Below are 23548 nucleotides of genomic sequence, written 5' to 3'. Positions count from 1 at the left end.
AACAGCTGATGAGGGCTGTAAACAGATTAAACCATGGACACACAGGTGGCTAAATGGAAGAACAAATGGAAAGCAATTCTTATGATAACTCTCTGTAACCATTCCTTTATTCTTATATTTATGAAATGAATCAAAGCTTGAATTTACACAGCGGGCACCAGCATGGCAGGCAAGTGATCCCAAAAGGAAGCAGGACTTAAGAGGGAAACATAAAGGCATCAGGAGGGTGAGGAGAGATAATGACACGAAATCTGCTTGTGTGCACATTTGTATATCACTTATGAGGTCCAGTATATCTCAGAGAGTCAATTAAAAAAAATTAAAAGAAAACTTCTGATGGATGTTCTGTGTCCATTTTGTGGGTTTCTAAAATCTGCTAGAAACAAACCTTTCAGGACATCAGGGGACTTTTTGCTGGGACTGACAGCTCCATGTTTTGGACTTGCTTTCAGGTACCACGTTTTTTAAAACCCACTACTTCGTCCTGCATTATGAGTCTGTCTGAAAGGGACCCAAGGCTTTTTTGTCTAAGAAAACTCTGTGAAATCCATGGGTCATCATAGTCGAAAGGCATCTTGAAGGTGCAACCACATGTACACAGCCACTTACACAACAATAATACATATACACATAAATGTTCTGATGAACATTTGTGAAAGATAATTAGTACAAAATAGGAAGCATAGTTCAAAATCTCAGGTATGACTACAAGTGCTTTCAGTATTGGATTTCTGAGAACTGATATATCTAGTTTGTCTGCTTTTAGGGAGGAAAGACTGATCATCACCTTTAAAGCAGAAGGATGATCTCTAATCTATAGAGTAACTATAAATCATTCTGTATACACTTTTGTTTGCAGTAATTACTAAATATGTTATACTGGTATGATTCAATAAGGAGATTCATTTGACCTGGTTTCATGTAGTTTTGTCTCTGTTCAGCTGAAATCTAAAGAAACCAGGGGCAATTGCCCAAAGGAACAATATGGTGTTATACCAAATAAGCTTTGGTCAGCATTTTCTCCTAAGATAATCACATCTAACAGTCGCTGTCATGTGCATCACAGTTTGCTCTAAGATTATGATTTCTGGAAGGCTACTATCATACATACTGCTCACTGACCCTGCAGGATGGCACAGGAACATTTCATATGTTGAACCCATGGCAGAACTAGCCCTAAAGCAATCATGTTTTACCAGCAGATGAACACTACCTCTCTTTCCCTGCAGGCAATTGGACAATACTAAGGCAGCAATGTGAGCTGTTGCTATTTTACCAACATATCTATCCACTTCTTTCCCTTGTCCAGTAAAAATAGTAAATGGAACTTGAAGCAGGAAGAGAAGTAAACACATTGGTGGTTGAAAGGGGATATACTGTAGGAGGTATACTTCAGGGAGAAATCTTGCTGAGATTGCTGAGAAATCTTGTAGGAACAAATTATTAAATATGTGTAATGTATGTTACCATACATGTTGCAATAGTTTTCACTAAATTCCAACTTGGGTACTCTGAACTCATAACAACTGCACATTGGATTATAATTGCATTAAAAACTATATATATATATATATATATATATATATATATATATATATATATAGAGAGAGAGAGAGAGAGAGAGAGAGAGAGAGAGAGAGAGAGAGAGTTTGTTTCAAAGGATAAGCAGGTTCTTTACAGATTTACAGTAAAAGTTCTTATGGATTATTTGCTCTCAATGGCTCTCTCCCAAATATCAACAGTAACTTTCTTTAAAAATCTATAAAATTGCCTTGACCTTTCTGGTGGCAACACAAAAGAAATGCATATTTTTTTATCCTCTACATTAAATTTTTACCTGTCGAGAGCAGGTGTACAATGCAAATGAGAATGTTCTGCATGCTGTGGAATATACAAATAGGTGAAAAATTACAGGTGCAGTTTATACTGTTCTGTGGAATAGTCAACATGCCTCAAAGACATTTCAAAACATATGTGGCCTTTTTGAATTTATGATGAACTGCAATTTATGATTATGATATTAAAGCTTAAAATATTGAAAAATGGTAAATTAAAAAAACAGAAGTCATGTGCATTGCAATGCAGCTGCCATTCACTTTTTTACATCAGAATCATGAAGTTCTCTAATTCTAGGATCTATGTATTTTGAAGTTTGTTTGTTAATGATTTTCTGCACTTTAATGAAAACAGTTATTTAACCTTTAAAATGTTAGCATTTAGAAAATGCGAAACTATATGTGAGATAATATAGGATTCATCTTCCACGTAATGGGGAGATATAAATATGATTTAGTTTCCGATAGAGAAGACTGATTCTTTGCTCAGTTTTACCTCGCATTAATTGAAGTTGATCAGAGCCCCCAGTGGCACAGTGGGTTAAACCACTGAGCTGCTGAACTTGCTGATCGAAAGGTCAGCAGTTCAAATACGAGGAGGAGGTGCACTCCTACTGTTTGCGCCAGCCTCTGCCAACCTAGCAGTTTGAAAATATGTAAATGTGAGTAGATCAATAGGTACCGGTCTGGCAGGAAGGTAACGGCATTCCATGCAGTCATGCCGACCACATGACCTTGGAGGTGTCCTGTCTATGGACAATGCCGGTTCTTCAGCTTAGAAATGGAGATGAGCACCAACCCCCAGAGTTGAACACGACTAGACTTAATGTCAGGGGAAACCCTACCCTTTACCTAATTGAAGTTGGAGGGATGCTCCTGAGTTTCCCCAGGGTGCAGCCCTGCACATATGGTTTGACAGCTGGACTGATTCTAATTTAAACCAGTCCACTTTCCACATGGGTCAATGTTACCATCCCCTCTTTCCTGTACTCTGCAGTGAATGGAAAAGGAGATGGAACTTATCTTTGTTGTTTGCAGGTGCTGGCCATAGAGTTCTAGATTGTTCCCAGTTACCGCCAAGTACTTTTGCACACATCCACAGGCTCTTTTCCGCAGACTACAAAGGTGCCCAGTAAGTTGTGTCAAGAGCTCTCTGGAGCTCTGTGGCTGGCTTCCATAGAAACAAAGCACAGCCCAGATAAGAGTGGCCATCCAGAAAAGCTGAAGTAGACTTCGCCTCCACTGCTACCACAGTTTGAGGTCAGAGCATGTAAACAACTTTGATGGCCCTGAGGTGAGTTTGAAGCAGCAGTGCTCCACACCAGCTCCACATTTAGATGACTGTGTAGATGAGCCTTGTTCATGTCCTGTAAACCTAGGGCTGCAGTTTCCTTGCTTAAGTTAATCCATCTGTAGTACAAACTGTCTCTTTTTCTTCCACTTTTCAAAGCTTTATTGTCTTTTGCAATAAGTTGTGTCTTTTCATGGTATGTCTAAATGTAAATGAAAGTACACCAGTCTCAGTTCAATGATCTTCACTGCTAGTGAGAGTTTAGGCTTGATTTGCTCTAAGACCCATTCATTTGTCATTTTAGCATCCTATGATATCCATGGAACTCTTCTCCAGCACCACACATGTCTCTGGTGGTTTTCTTGATTCACTATTTTCTTTGAATATGCTCAAAAGATTCTGCCTTATGGTATGCTCGTGATGTTACTGCATCATGCTGCTGTATATGTTACTTGTACATGCTGCTGTATATTTCTTTTCCAATGAACCATCTCTAATATATAGTTTCCCTCCATTTTCCATCTGCACCTCTATCAGCTTTATTACTGCCCTTTTTTTTGGTCCAAACATATGCTCTTAAAAAAACCTCTGTCTAAGCCCTTCAGAGACAGTAATGACCAAAGAGCAATTAAAGTATCAGGTTATAAAAAGAAATGTGATTATATGAAGAAATTGTTGACTTCTTTGTGTATTTTTAACACAAAAACATAACAATTTGACCAGGATAAGGCAAACCTAGGTATTTTTGGATCCCATTATTCCTTTAAAAAAAGATCCATAAAACTGAGAAACAGTTTTTAAAAGTGATTTCTTAGGATACATACCACTACAGAGCAAGTTTCATTTTGGGTCATTTAGCTTTCCTCCCCTCTGTTTCTATGCAAGGGGCTATTCAGAACTGTCTGTATGCAACAGAAAGATAAAAATTTCAATTAGGTTGAGTGCTGTCATAAGCAGGCTACATGAGAAGGCTAGAGATAATATGCATTACATATTGATGCCTATCAGCACTGAGAACATAGCCATGTTTTATTCCATGCCCCTTTTGTAGCTTTGGCAGCAATGGTTCCCAATAAAGGCCTAATCATATTAATTTATGCCTCTATCAATTATGCATTCAGATTCCCCTGATAGCTTGTCAGTTTTTATTCAGTATTTTCTGGAAAATACGCCTATTACAGTTACTGAGCAAATAGTAGGACTGTCAGAAAGTAAGATTTAAAGAATGTTACTTAAAAGGGGTGGATTTTTAAAATTTATAAATCTTGTATTATATGTCATGCATTTGTTAGCTTTAAAACAGGTGACAGGACAGGGACAGTTGTCACATTAAGGGCTTTCTACAGATGAAAATAAAGGTTTGTTCCTCCCCTTTTTGCAGGGTGAACCTTGTTATATATTCAACATTTAATGAAAGCAAAATGTTCTAGCGTCTACAAATGCAGTAAAGATTTGTTAGTTTCATCGTAATGTAAATTTGCATCTCTTAGATGAGGAACATGGATTAAGACCTTTAAAAATAAAAATAATTTTGCAGTCAGATACTGGAAAAATCTGTGTTCTATGCAAAAAAAAGTGTCATGATTACTGTATCATGAATTTGAAGGTCTAGGTGTCATGTTGTACATTCAGTCACATAATCAGTTAAGACAAGATCTGGGAAAAGGAAGGAGAAAATACATATGAGAAAAGCTTCAAAGATTTATCACACCAAAATCCTCCACTGCTGTTAAAGTAAAGATTTCATGGGTAGTTAGAGTAACCGCAACAACACATAATCCAAGTAGAGTAATTAAGACATTCAATGAAACACACAAACAATTTGGTTTGTAACATTTTACAGGCTTCGCTTACTTAAATTCTATTGTGTGTCCTCCTGACTACAGTAGACCAAATACATTAATAAGGATCCATCTATGTGTAGATGTACCATTTCAGAATTGATTGAATGAGTCTAATCTAGTTGGAACTAACCAACAGCAAACAAGAACTATTAGCAGAACTTTCTTCTGTTGGCTGCTGTAAAAGAGCTGCTTACAGAAGAATATGCCTGTGCAAATGCCATGCTAGATAACATTTGCTGGCAGAGAAGCCCAAAGAGGGTCAGAGAATGGGAAGGACAAAGGAAGGGTTGAGTTATGTCAGATCAAATTTTCTTTAGTCCAGGAACCCAACCACATTGCTGGCACAAAGTTATGCCAAGATGAAGACAATCCTAATTATATTCTACCATTCCTAGGTTGGGAGCATTTGGCTGCAGCAGCCCTGCTTCAGTTGACCAAGTGTCAACTCAGCTCTGTTTGGATACTTGGTTGGCTTTTTTTATTGTGTCAGCAGCACACCAGCTGCTTCTGGTGTGAGAGAATCAGCTGTCTACAAAGATGTTGCCCAGGGGACATCACTGTGTTACCATCCTGTGGGAGGCTTCTCTCATGTCCCCACATGGGAAGCTGAAGCTGACAGATGGGAACTCACCCCCTCTCATGGATTTGAATGGCCGACCTTCAGGTCAGCCGGCACAAGGGTTTAACCCATTGTGCCACCACAGCTCCTGAAATAGAGCTGAATCCAAATGCTCCTAGCTGGCTCTGTCTTGACAATCCTGACTAAACAAATTTGCACTGTAAATTGACTTGGAATATTATATGTCTTTTATGAAGAAATCAGAATTATTTCAAACATTCTAGAGAACTACTGCACATTGGAAGGTGTGGTTTGTAAGCGTGAATATTCCTCCATGTTCTAAACCCTTCTATGGAACCAAGGGCCCTTCCACAACGCCGTATAGCACATTGTATCAAAGCAGAAAATCCCACAATATCTGCTTTCAATTGGGTTATTTGAGTCTACACTGCTATATAGTTCAGTTCAAAGCAGATAGTGTGGGATTGTATTCAGCTGTGTGGAAGGGGCCTAAGGTATTTTATGGAATGTATCCTGGACTAGTCTTCTTGTTGACTCAATAGTTTATGTATGCAAGAAATAGTTTTATACAATGGAACATTAAAATATAGAAACTGTCCACTTGCATGTTAAAAACATACACTTCCATGAATTATTTCAACACTTCAAAACAGTTTAGTTTATTGTGTGATTGCAGCACAATCTCTCTATGAAAGTGGAGCAACATATCTAACATCAATATACCATATGTATAAGTCAACCTCATGTACAATTTGAAGGCAGGTTTGGGGGGCAGAATAATAAGTTTTTATATGACTTATGGATAAGTAAAGATTCATTCAGCAGAGAAAGGCTACCACGGCTTCTATTTCTCCTCCTAGATATTCAGAAAGACCAGATGCAGCTCCACGTCAGAGAGAGTAGAGAGGATTGGTGCTTCTTTTAGGTTCTCTCAAAATGAACTAAGTTTTCGAACTGCTAGGTTGGCAGAAGCTGCGGCTAAAAGCGGGAGCTCACTCCGCTCCCCGGATTCAAACTGCTGACCTTTTGTTCAGCAAGTTCAGCAGCTCAGTGGGTTAATCCGCTGTGCCACCAGGGGCTCCTTACAGTATAGTTATAATACACTGAAAACATGGCTGTTCCAGAGTGCATTTGAATGAATAGGCCCAGTAGAGTTGTTATCAGAATAATTCTTTATGTTTACAAAACTGTATGGCACTTTACCACTGTTACTTATGTCCATGATATAGCACTTTATGAAACCTTTCCCTGCTGATTCATTTTTAATTACTCTGATTTTATCTGCTTGGATTTTAATGTATTGTTCATTATATTATTTTGTTTATTGTTGAAATGTTTTAAGTTTTTGTCAAATATGTTGTGTCATTGTTGGGCTTGTCCCTGTTGTGAGCCGCCCCGAGTCCCTTTGGGGAGATGGGGCGGGATATAAAAATAAAGTTTATTATTATATTATTATACATTAACTCAACATTTTCAGTGCTTTCATTATACATTGATGAAACTTTGTATTTTTACTAGAAGAAACAAATCTTTTATGCTGGAAATTATTTTGCTACATATTCCAAATAATATACTTAAATTAATTTTAATTTTAGCCTAACAAAATTATGCAGTTTGATTTAGGTGAAGGGGATATAATTGTTGGAAAATATCTTGGGTCAGCCTTGAATGTCCCTAATTTGCACACAAGCCTTTTAGTTTAGTACTGTAAGTTCAGCTTATCATTTTTTTAAAGTCTTTGACCTAATGGTATGAGTTTATTTCACTTCCCAATAATACTCTTTCAAAAGATTTAGACAACTTAAAGATCTCTCTGCTGGCATGCCAATGTTCTGTGACAATTCTACTAGCCGTCTGTGTGAATAAGAGGTATATTTTTGCTTTTGGTGTCACTTTCTCAAATTTACAATTGAAACATTTTTAAAGCTCCTTTATAAACTGCCCTTTTTGCAATCTATCTCCGGCAAAAGACTTCTTACCTTTCTTTTTATTTATTCATTCATTTCTGATAGAAGAGTAAAGAGCGTATGCAAACATGGGTAGTAGGGTAGCAGATCTATAGCCCAATGTAAGTGATGAAGCAGTAAAATGACATGTCTTGGACAGAACAAATAAAAACTTTGACAACTTCTGGCAAGGAGAAATGTACCAGTTAATGGTGCCTCCAGGTAGCTTTAGCTGATACGACTGGCAATTGTAACACAGTTTCTCTCAGTGCACTTGGCAGCATTACAAGGATCACAGTCTAACAAGGATGAACAGTTCGTCCAATGTGTGGGTTTCTTCCTTGCATCTGGCATGGATATCTTTCTGCTTCACCTTTTGTTTTCTGTCAGAAGGATATTTATTGTGGCAATCCACAGTGTAATCCAGCTCTTCATTTATGTTTGAGTTCCCTTCTTATTGTATTTCATGGTATTAATGGAGTACACATTTCTTTCCTACACATCTGCCTTTTTAAAGACACCCATTCAAGTCTACAGTGCCCTTGGGCTACAGGTAATGTTTAATAACTTTCTACACTGGTAGTTCTTTCTTCGGTCAGTACACCAAGCCTTTTCTTTCCTTGGTATATAAAGATCTTAAGTGTTCTCCTTGACTGGTGGCCCACGCATTATATAGCAGTACTAGCAAGATAATAGAGGGAAAAATCTCTGCTTTTTAAGTATTACAATGAAGGCCTGCCTAAAAGCCACCTGAGAAGACAGTGTCAAGTGGTTTACCTGCATCTCTCTCTTGATTATAACAGATTCATCATTTCCTTGGACATAAAATCACTTTTATATGTAATTTTCCTGAAAAGTCATTATATTTGTCAAAATTATTTTCAAATATTTAATGGAACTATGACATAGGTGGCAATTAGCTGCCCTATGAAGTACAGACAAGGTTATATATCCATTAACATACTGATGACATTAAATATTTAATTTATTTTTCACTTTATGGCTATGTGACAAATTCAGCAAGCCAAAAGTGTTGTCAGTCTATGGTTTATATAAAAGGGGAGGGATAATACACATCATCAAAAGAAATTTTGCTCTAATGCAGAAATATTCTGCTTTAGAGCAAAATTAAATTTTAAAATGTAGATCAAAATAAACCAAATAAGTGTGGCATCTAGGCAAGAGTCCTGTGCTCATTTATCTTGGAGTAAGATTTACTGGCGCTCCATGCAGTCATGCCAGTCACATGACCTTGGAGGTGTCTACGGACAACGCCGGCTCTTCAGCTTAGAAATGGAGATGAGCACCGACCCCCAGAGTCAGACATGACTGGACTTAATGTGAGGGGAAAACCTTTACCTTTACCTTAAGATTTATGGGATGCAGCAGAACTTTGTTCTGAATACGATTTCATTATTGCTTGAACCCTAATGTATTATAAATCAGAGAGAAAGCACCCAATTCTGCCCCATTATGTTTCTGCTGTTATTTGGATACATTCATTCATGAAAAGGAAAGCACCTTCTCTCCTTAGAGAGTCTCCATACAGTTCAGAACACTAGCAAATCAATGCTCTAAACTGTATGGAGAACATCATGCATAGAGGAGGGTCTCTTAGAAAGTAGTCTATGCATAAAGACACTAGAAATTACAAGGAAAGACATAATGTGAAATGTTAGCAGGCTTCCTTTCCTAGCACGTTAATCTTCCCAGTGTGTGAGAACACATCCATGCGTGCGTGTGTGAGAACACATCCATATGTGTGTGCCTGCATATTTGAAAAAGAGAACTATAAAGGGAATGTTTTTTGTCTACCATGTAGAAATAATATTATTCTGCTTCCAGGTCTTTTAACAGGACACCGTAGCCTCCTTTTAAAGGTGGTTCCAATCTGAGTTATTCCTCGTTTACTCTTAGGCTTTACTGCGCAATGAAAACTGCCTATGTGGGAAAAGAAGGGGGGTTATATCAAAGACTTGAAATTGTTTACCGTATTGAACTGCTAAATAGAAAAGAAATAAATAAATCACACAAAGACCTGAGGAAAAGCACATTCTCCATTTTTGATTTACTTCATCCTATCTTTACATGTTGACCTTGTTTATATTTTCTGAATTGGTGTACAAAGTTGTTGAGTTGGTCAATAATCTAATCCAACCATCAATAAAACATACCTCCTTGTTTATTAATATGTGATTAAAAATGTATATGATAAAAAGATATTGACTGCAAGCAGAGTTTGCATGACAAGAACAATTATGCCTCCCAAACTTAATCACTGCATGAGCTCTTTAACCCAGAAAAAGTCAATAGTCTATTTATGAACAACGATGTGACGGTGTTTTGTATTTTTTTAAGTACAGTATTAGGATTTTGTTGGGTCTCTTGCTCTTATTGCATTTACTCTTTTAACTTGTGCAAATCTCCAAGATACAACAGTCAGCAGATAAACCCCTCATTAAATTCTTGCTTTATATTCGTTGTATATTCGTTGTATGACAAAGCTGAAGGCATAAGACAGAAGGTATTTGCTCTTGTTATTGTTCTCTATTTGCAATTAAGCAAAGGTCCTCATTTGGTGAGTCCCATTTTTCTTCATAGTACTCATTACACGTTTGTTAATCAGATTTTCAAATCCTTGTAACTTTACTTAATCTGTTTAAACAATATTATTTTAGGTTTGGTTTTATTGCTTTAAGGACTGATTCTGAATTTATTTAAGCCTCTGCTTGATCTAACCTGTGTCAGTTTATATGGTAGTAGAAACAAAAAAGGCTGGGGAAATTAAGATTTAACACATTACTGTTTCATGTGGAATATCAGGGAGAGAGATAATTGTAAATACAATTTTACAACAGCATTCTGTGGAAAAGAAAGGCCTAATCTTGGGACATCTTGCAAAGAAAACCCAATGATAGGGTCACCTTAAGGTTGCCAGGAGTCAGAAATGATTTGAAGGTACAGAGCAATAACAAAAACTTTTATTTTTGCTTTCCTCATAATCCCAGCTTTTTCCTGCAGTATTCTGCATCACAGCTGAAATATCGTACACACAAAATTACAACCACTGTACATTCAGAATTTATCAAAGATGGGCTGAATTTAGAGTCCATGTTTGCAGTACCATGAGTGCTTTGAAGGACCATGACTAAGTTGAACTTGAACTTAGTGAGGATAGTTCCTCAATGAATGCAAATTAAACCTATTTCATAAGTTCAACCTGGAAAATTAGATTACTGGTGGCTGGCCTTAGGTGATGGACACCTGCCCCCCCTTACGCAGCTAAATTGGTCCTTGGTACTTACTTAGGCGTTCCCTCGTAGGTCGAGGCTGATGGTCCTCCGTTTCCGGTGTCTTGGGTGTGTGTCCGCAGGTGACTGAAGAGACCTATTCTTGATCTGCATGTTCTCCCGCAATGAGGACATCGGTTTCCAGGTGGAAGGCGGTCGAAGAGGCACGAATGGAGGGCTTAAAGGAGAAACGTGCCAAGAGGAAGGAGCGTCAAGGTCCTTGGTGATGGATATGCAATGTTTCATTTGTACCCACTCAAAGCTTTCCCTGCTTGGGTCACTTCTACATCATGAGGGAGCAGTAGGATTTTGGGAGGATGCCTATGATAGTCATTTCAAAAAGCAAGATGAAGAGCATATATTCCAAAGTAATATCATATCCTATTCTGAATAACAGGAAACTGGAATAGATTCTGGGTGAAGAAGTTTTTTCCTATTGAAGGACTTATTAGCTATGAAGCATGAGAGTCAATTTTTGGAAGCTGCATACCCACATAAGCTGGAAAAGAAAGCAAAGCAGCCAATTTCTCTATATCTTTCTATCACTTACCAGTATTTATTTATTTATTTATTTGCTCTTTTTCTACCCCACCTTTCTCTACTCTGAAGAGGACTCAAGGCAGCTTATCTCTCGTTGCCACCTTCCCAGAACTAGTGTTGTGCTTTTGTATGGAATTGCTGTTCGCTTTGTGTAGTTTCATTCATGTCATCTCATTTTCGTATTTGGTTCCTGCTAATGAAAATGGGCTGCCAATATGACATGAATTTTTGTCTGGCTAACGAAAAAGCACAAAAAATTTTGTTCCATTGGCAGCAATGGGAGGGCTTCCGAGGCTCTCCCCCCCCCCCCCCCCACTTAGTTTTTGGGCTAGAGGGGTGGATATCACCACACATGGAGGGCATTTCAATCGCTTTTAGCTCACCAACTTTTAAAATGTTTGGATCTTCCCCAGAGTACTACTGTTATTAATAATATTATTATTATTAACACCCATTGGCACACATCCGATATAATGTGGAGGCATTCCTCTCCCAGGCTCAGCTTAGATTCCCAGGGTAGCTATCGTTATTAAGATAGATAGATAGATAGATAGATAGATAGATAGATAGATAGATAGATAGATATTATTACTAACACCCATTGGCACACATCAGATGTAATGCGGAGGCATTCCACTGCCAGGCTCAGCTTAAATTCCCAGAGTAACTAACTATTGCTATAAATATATATTTACTGATATTATTACTAACACCCATTGGTACACATTAGATATAATGCGGAGGCATTCCTCTCCCTGGCTCAGCTTAGATTCTCAGGGTAGCTATCGTTATTAAGATATTGTATAGATAGATAGATAGATAGATAGATAGATAGATAGATAGATATTACTAACACCCATTGGCACACATCAGATGTAATGTGGAGGCATTCCTCTCCCGGGGTTAGCTTAGATTCCCAGAGTAGCTATCTTTATTAATAGATATAGATATATAGATATCATTATTAACACCCATTTCCACACATCAGATGTAATGCGGAGGCATTCCTCGCCCAGGCTCAGCTTAGATTCCCAGAATAGCTATCATTGTTAATAGATAGATAGATAAATAAATAGATATTATTATTAATATCTATTGGTACACAGTTACTCAGCTGTAATGGGAAAGCAGCCCTCTGTCTTCTTATTGTTACAGGGCAGAAATGAAAGGAAAACAAAAGCAAGCACAACGACTGCACAGCATTCATTTTCTTGTTGCCTCTCGTTTCCTATGAAAATGTCATCATTCGTTTTGTGTAGACGAACAGTCAAAACAAAACGATAACACAAAGGAAATGAAGGAAAAAAATTAGCTCACATTTCTAACCAGAGCTCTTTCTATAAGTCCATAAATGCTGGTTTCTCACAGTTTTATTTCCCGTTTCTGTTCTTCTTCTCTCCTTCTTCCTCTTCTAAATTGCAGATTCAGATTTACCTACTTAGTGTTCAACTACACCGGTTGAGCTATTGACTCCTCTGGGATCTCAGGGACCTGCCTCCTACCATACCCTCTCTGATTTTTTTTTTATGACACATTTTATGTATGATACATTTTGAAGTAAAAAATGCCCCCGATACTCCCTAGGGTACTTTCATCTGGAAATAAATAGCTGTGTCTCCACCTTCACATTCTGATGACAGAAAAGGCAAAACCCAGCCAACAGGAGAGAGGGCAGTGTCGTCTATGCTTTGTCATGTTTCCAATAAACAAGAATTCTTTCCTTTTTGGGGGAAGGGGGCGGGAACTTTGTGTCACTATACACTGTGCCACCTCCCTATTCTAATTCTTGTCTTCCCTTAGGCTGTTCTTACAGTGATTTGCCACTGAATTTTAGCAATATTTCAACCATATGCACCTCCCCAAAATATTTTCAATCTCAATTATGATTTTTTTCCAAGCATTTTCCTATTTATTTAGTCTTCCTCTTTTCCTACTGCCTTCTACCTTCCAAAGCATCATTGTCTTTTCTCAGTGTCATGTTTTCTCATGATTTACTTACTTATTTATTTAAAGTATTTCTATATCGCTTCCCAGCCCACAAAGACTCCTGAAGCAATGAACAAATACAAACTAATTAAAACTGTGCAAAGATTAAAAACACATTAAAATACTCTTTACAAACTCCCAAAAGCAGCCTAAAAACAATTCCAGGATCCAGTTTTGAAACAGTTAAAACAGCAATTTCAAATACTTAATGCCATGTGGAGCAGTGTTGTTTTGGATGCCTGCCTGAAGCTTAAAAGGGATGAAGATCTCAAATTTCTGGCAGGTTTGTATAGGAGGAGGCATGACTTTCAGATCTCTAGCCCAGGCATGGGCAAACTTTGGCCCTCCATGTGTTTTGGATTTCAATTCCCACAATTCCTAACAGCTGGTAAGCTGTCTGGGATTTCTGTGAGATGAAGTCCAAAACACCTGGAGGGCCAAAGTTTGCCCATGCCTGCTCTAGCCTCATGTTTAGGGCTTTATTGGGCAACACCAGCACTTTGAAGTTTGCTCAGAGGCAAATTGGAAGCACATGCAAAACTGGTGCTATATGGTTTTTTTAAATGCATACCTGACACCAGTCGGGCTACTGCATTTTACATGAACTTGTCCTGTTTTGTCTTTCCAGAACAGCCTTAAACCAATGTGGTAAGTAAATGAAAACTGCTTTACTTCAGCAACACATAAAGAACAGCACACTCAGTGGTATAATGCAAAAGAAAGCAAAGTAGTCTTAGGGCAAACACAGTTCTTAAGTCTCTGATAAATTCACAAACCAAGTAGCAGTCTTACTTCAGACAAAGAAACAGCAATAAATCCTTATTTTGAAGGAGCAGTTTCCCAGATGGAGACTCGAAGCAGGCACAAGGGGAGCGAAGGCTTAGGCATTAAAGTCAGTTTGTTACCAGCAAGAGCTGGCTGCACCTGATTCTGCTTTATAGCCCTGAGTCCCCACACAGCTGCTAGGGCAGTTCCCAATTACTCAGCTGCATTTCTGGCAGCTATTCTAGCTGATCTCTGCTCTGTTTCCTTTCACCTCTCCTGAAATGTGGTTACTTGCAAAATCTCCTCCTCAGATTCCAACTCCCCCTCAGATTCATGAACACTTTCCTGCTCCCCTTCCTCTTCTGAAGAAAAGGAATCCCTAACAGAGCGGCAGCTTCCCAAAACCTTTCAAAGGCATAGAGAACATGTGGCCAGATCTATCTTCCCCAAGAAATGATGCAGCAGACACCTCAATTGAAGATGAAAAGGCTCTCCTTGGACACATGTTGGTTTTCCAAGAGCAGCACTGGGTAGAGGAACACTACCAAACTGTGAACTGAATCTTTTAAAAGGAGAGTAACCGTGTCCAGAAGAAGCTGTGATCCCAATAAGCTTGGGGGTTTATTTCCCTACTGACCAGCAGCACTTCTGCCTTGTCTGATATGTACAAAGCATGGCAGTCTCGGCTAAGTCTTCTTGGCTTCTAGGAAAAGTTTAAGAGTGATTAGTTTGTCTTTTTGGCAATCATTTCCAAGATGGTTGGAGTTCATAGTTCTATGAGGGAGGAGGCTATGCTGATGGTAGCAGTGTTATTAGAAGGGTCTCCCACATTTGCTGAGGAATCAGACTAAATATAATGGGCTACTGGGCAGCAGTGGTAATGTGGAGTGAGTCTGACTGAGGATCTATCCAAGGCAACAGCATTTGTAAATGCTGAAATACTACAAATTGTACAAATTTAGTACAAATTGTACTAAAATATAAATAAAAAATAAGGTGTGGGAAGGCAGGATTATGGGGGCATGCAGAATTTGTAGCAAATTGCTACAATTGCACCAATAAAGAGGTTTGATATTAATGGTGCTCAAACCAGTATGTAGCTGCTATGAACTGTAATGACACAACTCTGCTGGAATGTTGGAAAAGTCTTCTGACATACAAATAAACTTTCCAATAAGAACTAAGCCTTACTTTGAAGCTGTGTATATTGCACTTGTTCTTTGTGTCCTGATGTTCTGGCTGTTATATCAGCAGAACAGGTCAAGATGTTTTAGAGCATGCCTCAGAATATTTTGTATATGTTTAATTTAGCTTGAAATCACTAGGAACTTACAACATTTTCTGTCTATAAACAAACTGTTCTCTCATTTAAACCTTACAGTCACTTTATGACTTTTCGCCATCATTGTCTTCCTACAGAGCCCTAGGATTTGTAATTTGGTGTGAATATGAAACATTCTTCTATGAACTACAATTCCATCCATCCGAGATCCATCGGATAGAACCATGGCAGTTAAAATGGAATTATAATGCAATAAATGTATTCAAGTTGAGTATGTCTTACTCAAAATGCTTAGGGCCAAAAGTGTTTCCCATTTTGGAATTTTCTAGATTTTGGAATGCCTGTATTTGCATAGACATACATAATAAGATATCATGGAGGTGCAAGTCTAAACATGAAATTCATTAATTTTTTATACTCATCTTATACACATATTGCAATTGTTTATAATGTTTTTAATAATTTTATGCATGAAATAAAGTTTTTGCGCAATGAACCATCAAAATGCAAAGGTGTCACTATCTTAGCCACCCATGAGGACAATTTTAAATTTTGGAGTATTTTGAATTTCAGAATTCTGAATAAGAGATGCTCAGTCTGTAGTGGGAAAGGGCCTACTAAACATCTAAAACGAAATTTGCAAACTAGCATTTTTCTGCCTTTCTTCAAACTGAATCTGAATAAAGGCATTGCTAACAGAATGTTTTGTTCCAATTCCTGACCTGATTCAGTGAAATGCTTTAAAATATTAGAACATTTAATAATGTTTGGTACATTTTATGAATCTAATTAGACACCTGCACATAGATATTTATTCTTTTTATTAGTAAAATTGATCTTAATTTATCTGGTGTTTTGCTTTTCTCTGAGGATTTTAACATTCATGATTCTTTTTTTCTTGAAAGTCTTAATGTTTGATTAGTATATACTATGGTCACAATAATTAATAATATCCCGAGGAGTTCGTTTGGAAGTATGAGCAATGAAATTATATGTACAAGTACTAAAAATCCTCTATGTTCACAACAACCCTTTCTTTTCAGAAATCAATATCATCATCATCAGAGATGCTTCTGACATTTGGAAGTGAATGGGTATTTCTCTTCAGCATGCTCATATTAGATTATCTGTCTATTGGAATCTAGTTTTGTACAATTTATTATCTCTGCCAGAGAATGTTGTTAAAAATCAGTGTGATAATTTCTATGATTTATTAATCATTCTTCTCTATTGCTGGCTACAATTAATAGGAGTTTCTGTCCAGAGGAAAATTTGCCCACTTTCAGTTTAGAAATCTAATCTAATTACCATTTAAGTGTATTGCCTACCACTGCATGGAATCTCAGCTTTAAGTTTAATATTTTGGACTTGTTATTATCATGGTTTGCATGCGTTATTTGGTATTACAATTGAAGCCATAGTATTACTCATACTACACCTCTTTACTGATCTCATTCTTTAATATGATGTCTACTTTTGAATTGTTTTGGGTCAAATAGCTGAGGTACATGAATGTTATGGACATAATTTTAGTGCACTCAGCACAATTGTAAGTTTATGAATGAAGACTCAGATCAGGTAATGTAGATTTCCGGAGTTGAAAATTGGGTCATAGTGTTCCTTATTAGCTGTGTGAAGGATAGGCTGTGTCCATCAGAAAATGCAAATGCTTGCCTAGGACTAAGGGTATGCCAGAAATACAGGATCTTAACATGAAGCTGACTGTCTTAAGGAGTAAATTGCATGTATTTTCCTCCCACCTTCGTGTCCTGCTTTGCAACTAAGAGCCTAGCTCTGTAGTCTTAACTATACATATCTCATTCTCTATTCCTTTTTCTCACCTTCCATCCTGCAATTGTGCTTAGGTAATGTAATAGAATCAAGACTTGCAAGGGGCACTCTGCAACTTTTATTTAGCAGGGATTTTCATTGTGATATTTCACTCAACTTGGACTCATTTACAGTGGCTGCTTATTGCCAGGCTAGTCCAAACCAAAAATCCTCAAATCTGGCCCTAAAGGACTTGGGAGAGGCCACACACATACACACCAAACTGTGGCATTAGCAGGCCGGAGCCTACATGATCCACCCATGTTTTGGTATTGCTGGACTGTCACCTTTCCATACTGTTGCTGCCACTGCTGCTGCCACTTGCCTCAAGCTATGTGGAGTGGTAGATAAGAATTATTATTATTATTATTATTATTATTATTATTATTATTATTATTATTATTATTATTATTATTTTATTATGACACAGCAAACAAGATAGATATGCTGGATTTCGTATTACAAAATCACAAGTCGAACACTTCCCAAGTGTCTAGGACTGTTTGATGTATTTTCGGATGATGCGCGCAGATCCCAGCAGGGTGGCCTTTTGCAGTTGGCAGATCATAATTTTGTCAATGTCTATTGTTTCCAAATGCCGGCTGAGATCTTTTGGCACGGCACCCAGTGTGCCCATCACCACCGGGACCACCTGCACTGGTTTCTGCCAGAGTCTTTGAAGTTCAATCTTGAGGTCCTGATAGCGGCTGAGTTTTTCCTGTTGTTTTTTGTCAATGCGACCGTCACCTGGGATGGCGACATCAATGATTCAAACCTTTTTCTTTTCCACAACTGTGATGTCTGGTGTGTTGTGTTCCAGAACTTTGTCAGTCTGGATTCGGAAGTCCCATAGTATCTTTGCGTGCTCATTTTCCAATACTTTTGCAGGTTTGTGATCCCACCAGTTCTTTGCTGCTGGCAGTTGGTACTTGAGGCATAAGTTCCAATGAATCATTTGGGCCACATAGTTGTGCCTCTGTTTGTAGTCTGTCTGTGCAATTTTCTTACAGCAGCTGAGGATATGATCAATGGTTTCGTCGGTTTCCTTGCACAGTCTGCATTTTGGGTCAACAGCTGATTTTTCAATCTTGGCCTTAATTGCATTTGTTCTGATGGCTTGCTCCTGGGCTGCAAGGATCAGGCCTTCTGTCTCCTTCTTCAGGGTCCCATTCGTGAGCCAGAGCCAGGTCTTCTCCTTATCAGCTTTTCCTTCAATTTTGTCAAGGAACTTCCCATGCAATGTTTTGTTGTGCCAGCTGTCAGCTCTAGTTTGTAATGTGGCTTTCTTGTACTGGTTTTTTTGTCTGCTGTGCTTTGAGGAGTTTCTGATTTTTGACTTCAATCAAAGCAGGTTCTTCCCTTTGCTTTACATATTCTGCCAGGGCATGTTCTTCTTCTTTGACTGCTTGTTTGACTTGTAAGAGTCCTCTGCCCCCTGATCTTCTAGGCAGATATAGCCGGTCAACATCACTGCGAGGGTGCAGTGAATGATGAATGGTCATGAGTTTTCTTGTTTTTCTGTCCAAATTGTCCAGTTCCATCTGTGTCCAGTTTATGATGCCAGCAGTATATCTTATGACAGATATGGCCCAGGTGTTTATGGCCTTGATGGTGTTGCCTCCATTGAGCTTCCTTTTGAGATTTTTTCTGACCCTTTGTGTGTATTCTTTGCTGACCACAGTTTTCACATGTTCATGCTTGATGTTGTCCAGCTGTAATATGCCCAGATATTTATAGGCCTCTGGCTGGTGACACTTTATTGTTTGGCTATTATTATTATTATTATTATTATTATTATTATTATTATTATTATTATTATTATTATTGTTGCTGCAGAGCTCTGAAAGAGCTTTTAGTCATCATGGATAGTTTGTGCTGACATCAGTAAAGGCACTCATGTGACCAGGGTGAAGGGGAAGAACAATTCCTCTCCCACAACCTGGTCATTTATGCACCTCCGCTGATGTCACCATGGAGTATCTGATGGCTGGGAGCTCTCATAGAGCTCTGTGGCCACTGGCCAGGCATCAGCAGCAAATCCAACAAGGATTCACTCCATCCCCTTTTCCATGAGTGTAGAGAAAAGGGGTTAATGGCAATAGTCCATATGAACAGTTAACTGTCCTGCATTGAACCTAGTTGTTTGGTCCACACTGTGCCCAAACTGAAGGGCTACTCCAGAGTTTTGGTTAAGCTCTAGAGCAGTGGTTCTCACCCTGTGGTCCCCCAGATGTTTTGGTCTACAATTCCCAGAAATCCCAGCCAGTTTACCAGCTGTTAGGATTTCTGGGAGTTGAAGGCCAAAATATCTGGGGACCCGTAGGTTGAGAACCACTGTTCTAGCGTATTCTCCAGCTTTCCTTAACATGAGGCTAAATGGGATTAACCCACTTTACCCTTCAAAAAAGCTTAGAAGTCCTTGAACAGCCAGGAGTCACCTCACTTTCAGTACAAACTACTCAACCCATGTAGACAAGCTCTTGGACTCTGTTCTTCCCTCAGAGTCTAGCTGTAACACAAGAGGAAATGGGACTAGAGAAATCCATTGTTATGTTTCGTCCCTATTATAATTCAAAGTATTTGGAAGGTGGATTGGTCTTGAATGGTTGCCACTTCTATTTTTTTGGTTCTCTTTGTAGATGTAGTTGCAGGTACTGTAATGAACTCCACTTCAAAAATTACACTATGTAACGAAATTTGAAAAATGTTCCGTTCTTGATTTGAAAGTGTTATTTTCTGTTTAATTGTGTGGTACTAACTTTGAAAGTAGTTGATATACTCCATAAACTTCGTTTTTGTGGCTGCCATAAACTACCTTGAATTATTTGAGACTCTATGATATATTCATTGAAAAATCTATAGCAAAATGTGCTGCAGGAAGTCCTGCAGCACATAAACAAAATTTTCCCATATTTTTATGATAAAACCAATTAGGAAATGACATCCTTGGAAACTAGGACTCGGAGCCATGGATTCAAATTACAGGAAAGGAGATTCCACCTGAACATTAGGAAGAACTTCCTGACCATAAGAGCTGTTCAACAGTGAAACTCTCTGCCTCAGAGTGTGGCGGAAGCTCCTTCTTTGGAAGCTTTTAAACAGAGGCTGGATGGCCATCTGTCAGAGGGTGCTGGATTGTGCTTTTCCCTACATGGCAGGGGGTTGGACTATACGGCCCATGTGGTCTCTTTATTATTCTATGATTCTACAATGTATAACCCAGGAGCAAAAACCACAATACACAGTGTTATCAGTGCACCAATGTATTTTGTTAAAGGTAAGGGTAAAAGTTTCCCCTGACGTTAAGTCCAGTCATGTCTGACTCTGTGGGTTGGTGCTCATCTCCATTTCTAAGCTGAAGAGCTGGCATTATCCGTAGACACCTCCAAGGTCATGTGGCCGGCATGACTGCATGGAGCGCTGTTACCTTCCCACCAGAGCGGTACCTATTGATCTACTCACATTTGCATATTTTCGAACTGCTAGGTTGGCAGAAGCTGGAGCTAACAGCAGGCGCTCACTCTGCTCCCAGGATTTGAACCTGGGACCTTTCGGTATGCAAGTTCAGCAGCTCAGCGCTTTAACACACTTCACCACCGGGGTTCCTATGTGTTTTGTTACCATCATTTAAAAGACTATTTACTTTTCAGAGATTAGTATGTTATTTTTAAGAAGAATGAGTATAATTACATGCTGAAGCTATCCATAATTGAACTGTGGTTGGATAACGCTCTGGGAACTAAAAATCCCTCTGTAGGCATAACTTCTGTCCCCCAAAAAAACGGATACATGGAAGCAAATTAAAGTGCCCATATAACAGACATGGGTATGCTGCAGGGTTTGCTATTTTTCTTTTTTGTGGTTCATAGTGAATATATCTTTCTGGGTTTTTTTTTTCCATGCTGTTTATATCCTGTTTCAAAATACTTTTTAAAAAGCTGTTCTCCTTTTTTTCTGAGCATCTGAGGTTATGTGAGTTCATCCATTAATACATTTAACCAAGCAGTTTGTTTTTAGGCTGCAACTCCTGACCCAGAGTAAATGGGGTAGTTTGAAACAAAGACAAAGTTTTAGCCAGGGAAAATAAAAGGACATAAAATCAGAGATATAGCAAAGCCATGTGGAAAGGCAAGGACAAAATCATATTAATTTTGCTGATTATACTGTAAATATGAAGCTCATTACGGAAACCTTAGGGTGCACCTACACTGTTGAATTAATGCAGGGGCACCAGCACTTTGTGGCAGAGAAGGCTAAAACACTTGTAAAATTACAGGTCCCATTATTCTATAGTATTGAGCCATGGCAGCTAAAGTGGTATCAAACTGCATTAATTCTGCAGTGTAGATTCACCACTAGCTAGGCAACTGACATTTCAAGGAAATGTAGCATGTGTTTCCACATATTAGACCCAAATTATAAAAAATAGTTACAAGTGAGAGACAGAAAGAGCTAAACATACTTTGGTTTAAGTTCTGTTCTTTTCTCCAAAGAGCCACAAAGTTTTCATATGTATTGGAACATATTGGCCAGTTATACAGAAACATTTGTAAACTTTCAGGAATAATTATCTCTCAATCAGTGTCATGAAAATCAAGCAAAAACCTTTTTATTCTATTAGATTAGAAAAAGATACAGATAATTTATTCTATAGGGAAAGGTTTGCTGATAACATTGCATGTGGAACTATCTGGCCTATCTGCAAGCCAGAATAAATGTATACTTTACAGAACACATGACAAAACAAAAGATAATTAAGGCTCACAAACAAGAACATTACTGCTTGCACTTAATTATGACCAGTATGATGGGTATGTTAAGGGTGAAAAATTTCTGCTGCTTTATGTGATTACATCCATTTATAGTTCACTATCCACTAGTACATTGCTATTTGTGATGTTTTGTTATTTGCAGTGTATTGCTCTAACATAATGCCTCTGTGTGTGTGTGTGTGTGTGTGTGTGTGTGTGTGTGTCTTCAAACACCTGTCAACCTTTGGTGACACTGGTGCCTTTGGTGTATTTAGGCATCTTCATAATCTCCATAAACTATTTTGATTCACTTTGACTACAATTTTATTAACTGTTCAACTTTGTTGGTGATCCAAAGCTTCTCATATATTCAGAAGACTTGTGGACCTGGTACTATCCTGGGTGATAAAAGCCATGCTAGTAAAGACTAGAGAAAGGCTTGGTTATTCCTCTGGAGTGTCTGATTTTAGAATCAGTGTTTATGATTTATTCACTGTTTCCCTCTCTAATAACTTTAATAACTTTATTTTTATATCCCGCCTCTATCTCCCCGCAGGGACTCGGGGCAGCTAACAAGAGGCAAAGCCCAAATATCCACAATAGACAAAATAAAATACATTTACACCAAAATGAACATAATAGCCATATAAAATTACATAGATTAAAACAGCATTTTAACATCAATATGATGATAAGTAAAACCGCCACAAGAAACAATTCAACAGGCTAAAATAGTGAAAAGCTGGGCAGTGGTGCAAAAAACATGGCTTAAAATCAGGGTACAAGTTGTAATGTATTTGAAAACACAAAGTTAAACAACAACAACAACAATTTGGCATTATACTAAATGTCTTTTGACCAGTATCTGGCCACTTGGAGTGCCTCTGATGTTGCTATACGAAAGTCCTCCATTATGCATGGCTGCCTTGTAATAGGTGATCTGTGGTTTGCTCTTCTCCACACTTTGTAGCCCAATTTCTTAAGGTTGGCTCTGCATCTCGTGATGCCAGAGCACAGTCTGATCAGCACCTTCCAAGTTGCCCAGTCTTCTGTGTGCCCAGAAGGGGATCTCTCATCCTGCGTCAGCTGATTGAGGGTTCTGGGTTTTAGCCTGCCACTTTTGGACTCTTGCTTGCTGAAGTGTTCCTGCGAGTCCCAGATATACAGATATTTAAAATAGGTATAAAAATCAAGATTTTCCTGATAATCAGCATTTGTAAGTCTTGCTAAGCAGACTGATTTTCCTTTTTGTGGAGTACAGCTGAAGCATTTTCTGCAGAGTCCACTGTAAACACAGCATGTTATTGCTACCAGATTTGTGTAAATGGGTGGTGTTCGGAAACCTTTTACAGTTGCCAAATAATTAATGACCCCAACATTAAGCTTAGAGCTGGGACCCACAGTTTAAGAATGGTGCACTATATTAGCACTGTACTTTTTCCAAAATTGCAGCACTCTGATGAGAGGAAGCAGGAAAAAAATTGTCAGCTTTGAATCACCAGTTTCCACAAGACTGTGCCTACTGTCTTTTCTTGGCCTTGTGTGGTTATGCCAGTGTGGGGCACCAACAGGATTCTGTCCACTTTAGTGAAATATTTGCATAGGATG

The 23548-nt window shown here is 38.4% G+C and overlaps 1 long non-coding RNA gene across 1 annotated transcript in view; it reads right to left on the bottom strand.

Moving 5' to 3' along the window:
* The window catches only part of LOC134296675 (uncharacterized), a 33591-nt gene extending 22356 nt beyond the window's left edge, over positions 1-11235 (bottom strand). Inside the window, exons 1-2 of the long non-coding RNA XR_010003495.1 lie at positions 10802-11235; positions 3951-4028 (exon numbers count right to left, since the gene is read on the bottom strand). This is a non-coding gene — a long non-coding RNA (uncharacterized LOC134296675). The remainder of the gene's footprint in view (positions 1-3950; positions 4029-10801) is intronic.
* Between the last annotated feature and the right edge of the window lie 12313 nt (positions 11236-23548).

Source organism: Anolis carolinensis, chromosome 1, assembly GCF_035594765.1.
Source record: "Anolis carolinensis isolate JA03-04 chromosome 1, rAnoCar3.1.pri, whole genome shotgun sequence".
Lineage (NCBI taxonomy): Eukaryota > Metazoa > Chordata > Lepidosauria > Squamata > Dactyloidae > Anolis > Anolis carolinensis.
The sequence above is the reverse complement of the archived record's forward strand: the minus strand, read 5'-3'. Positions and strand labels throughout refer to the sequence as shown.